Below are 3,511 nucleotides of genomic sequence, written 5' to 3'. Positions count from 1 at the left end.
TCCACCTCTACTTTCTTCTCTGTAAAATGGATAAAATGCTAACACATCACAGGGCTTGTTCTGGGAATGGAGTCAGACGTGCCTATGAAAGAACTGTCAGCACTTATCATGTTATCAGCCAACGGTGATTGCCATTCTCTTCCTGACCACACTTTAAAATTGAGTAATAAAATACTCGAATCAGGGAAACTAGTAAGGCCATATCTTCAAGGACTCATTCTTCGCAGGAAAACCATACCTGGAAATTTCTAGAGCTCCCACAACTGGAAAACTAACCAACACACAAATAAAGGAAGAAACAGGAAGAAGACATAGCTAATAAGAATTGCAACGCTTATGCCACAAATCTAAGAGAAAGTTTAGCTCTGATTTGTTGGAGATATCATCTATCAAAATTTCTCTTTATTTTTTTTTCACATTTTTATTGGTGCACTATAGTTGTCCATATCAATGGGATTTGTTGTTACGTATTGGTACATTCACACAATATAACACTATGATTTGACCAATATCATACCTCAGAACCTCCCTATCCCTCCTCACCTCCCACTCCTGGTTCCTTTCCTCTACTTATTTCCCTTTGATTTTTAGGAGATCCATCCCCACCTTTCTTTTTCTTTTTCTGCTCTATCTTCTTCTGCATAGGAGAGAAAACACAGGACCCTTGACCTTCTGAGTTTGACTTATTTCATGTAACATTATGGTCTCTAGTTTCATCTATTTTCCTGCAAATGACATAATTTCATTCTTCTTTATGACTGAACAAAACTCTGTTGTGTATACATACTCCATTTTCTTGATCCATTCATCCAATGAAAATCTCTCTTTTTAAATAGGATAAATTACCTTTAAAAGAGAATTTTTATTTATTTATTTATTTTTTTAACATGCCATAATTTTCATTGCAACGTGGCCATTTTTGTGAGGGTGGGGAGTTTGATCTCAAAACAATTTTCCATTTAAGGCTCTTTTATACATAAATTGCCATCATGACTGATATTCAAAATATCTTTAGTGTTGCAAGACTCACATGGTAAACATAAAACTCCTACACTTATTCAGTAGTGTACACTCAATGGAAAACAAAAAAGGCATTAATAACAGCTATTTCTTTTAAGAAGATATACAGGTAATAGGGATGAACACTGAGGTATTAGGATAAATTGATGACACAGTTAATGAAACTTAATTGGCATTCCTTTGGGGGGATTAAACTCATTTTTTAAAAAAGTGCTTTTAATGCCTAGTGTTATATCCATGCTGCCATGTCATAAAAGAAGGCTTGCCAAGGCAGGTGAAGTGTATGAATGCTCCAGAGCCTCACAGAACTAAAATCAAGTGCAACTATAAATAATACTGAAAAAAGTTCACCATCTGACCCGTGGATAATACTTTCAAGGCATTCAATCTGCTTACCCTTTGCAGTATTCTAGACTATTCACATTGATAATCACATTCATTGTAGTGCTTGCTGCAAAGGAGGCATATAACCAGTTGTTTTGGCTAAAATAAAGACAGGAAGGTATTCCTTCTACATAAAAGTAACCGTATTGAAGAGTCTAATGGTAATCACTGACAGGCTGCTTAAATGAACGATATCTCCTTCATTCACTGTGTTGGAAGGGCCCAGAGGAAAGGGAAAAACAAAAATGAAAAAACACCTAATGCTATTCCAATGGACTGAGCTGGAGAAATGAAACCCCTTAAGACCCAGATGGCACTTGATGGTCATTTTATAATGGTTTTCCTCCAAGTGAAACTACTACATTGCCTCCCAATTTCTCTCCAAGTGTTGATAGGTCCTTAATATCGTCCAAGCCATGTACTTGCCACTCGTATTTAATACCTGTAAATTTCTTTTTAATGGCATCTTTAGAGCTAGCATAAATCATCTTGCTTTTTAAGGGTGCACTTTCAGGAGCCCAGAATATAAATACTAGGTCTCCTTCCTTAGTCTCTTTTGTTTCGTAGGTGGCATCGTACAAAGCATATCAGCAACCAGGAAGAGGTAGCAACTTCACAAAAGATGTGTAGGGGGTCCTCTACAGTATCACCAATGTCACCCACCAAGATCTGCTTTGCTTCCTCTACGATTATTTGTCTTTTGTCGTCGCTTAAACAGAAGAGAACTGCTTTCTTTGTTTGATCTCCTCTTGTGTAGAAGATTTCCTTACTTTCATATCATTAAAAACTTTGATGACTTCATCATTCACTGTAACTCCAGAAGCCATAATGCCCATGGCTGTGACTGTGGCAGCGGCTCTGCTCTGTGGATCTGGGAGGAGGAGAAGGAGGGGCAGGCAGGCAGGCGGGGTGTAGATGGACACAACACAATGCCTCTATTCTTATGTGGTGCTGAGGATCGAACCCGGTCCTGCCCGTGCTAGGCGAGCGCTCTACCGCTGAGCCACAATCCCAGCCCCAACACAGCCTCAGTCTTGCTAGTCCAGGGCTGTACTACAGCTGCATCTCCTGCCCCTGCCCCTCCAGGCCCTTTAGGTATTTGTGTTTGCAAAGGCTTCAAGTTCACTTCAGGTCTAGCTTTTTCCACAGCTCCTATTCTATTTGTCAACCCAGATGATGTCCGTTGGCCCTGCAACTCTCTTTAACTTGGAAACTGTCTTGAATCTTACTACTTCAGTCAATACTCTCCTGGTGACTATCCCTGGATCAATGGGCTTATTTTGCTCCCCTTGGAAGGAAAAAACAATTCCTTACTGAGATTCAAGCTAAAAATGGATTTCCAAATTCTACAAAGCAAGGATTCTTCCAGCGTAACATCAGCAATTAACCTCCCCAAACTTCGGCCCCACTTCCACACACACATTGAGAGAAAAACTTCTCGGGACCCTAACTCAGAGCAGGGTCAATGCACAAAACTGAACGGATCAGGGAAGGACAGACACCGCAGGTGATGACGAAGCTGAGTCCCAAATATGAGAGATTCGACCAGTTAGAGCAGAGAAGAAAGGACTTCCAGGAAGAAGCAAAACTGCTGGGAAAGTTATCAGGTATAAAAGGAACAGAGTGGCTCACACTGGCAAGTAATGGTTGGAAGGGAAGGCCAGATGAGAGATGTGCACCATGCAGTTAGGACTTTGGAGCCACACACTCCCAAGTTCAAATCCCAACCATCAAACAATGGATCTTTCCAGTGGAACTGAAGATAATTTTTTACTGCATATAGAAAGACAATGTAAGTTAAAGGCTCATATCTTAATAAGAAAAAGAAATCTTTATCTACAAAATGCTTTTTCCTTGGCAATACCTAGAGCTTTCTATTTTTTTCCTGCTTTAAAAAAAAAATTAAAATCAGGTCTATTCCTTACATTCCAGTTGAAAATGATAAAGCATCATTACAACCATGAAAACACATTTATTCTGAGATAGACTATCCAGTTCTTTCATAGTCACTGCCTGACATACTCATCAAATGCATATTTTTAAAATTCATTCATCAATTCATTGACCAACACTGCATTTCCAATTTGGTGGCATTATTGGTGGTATT

General features: G+C 39.3%; 1 pseudogene; it reads right to left on the bottom strand.

Moving 5' to 3' along the window:
- Positions 1-1,584: 1,584 nt before the first annotated feature.
- Positions 1,585-2,231, bottom strand: LOC114096672 (cofilin-2 pseudogene; annotated as a pseudogene).
- Between the last annotated feature and the right edge of the window lie 1,280 nt (positions 2,232-3,511).

The sequence above is a fragment of the Marmota flaviventris genome, chromosome 10 (assembly GCF_047511675.1).
Source record: "Marmota flaviventris isolate mMarFla1 chromosome 10, mMarFla1.hap1, whole genome shotgun sequence".
NCBI lineage: Eukaryota > Metazoa > Chordata > Mammalia > Rodentia > Sciuridae > Marmota > Marmota flaviventris.
This window is presented reverse-complemented; position numbering and strand designations above follow the sequence as displayed.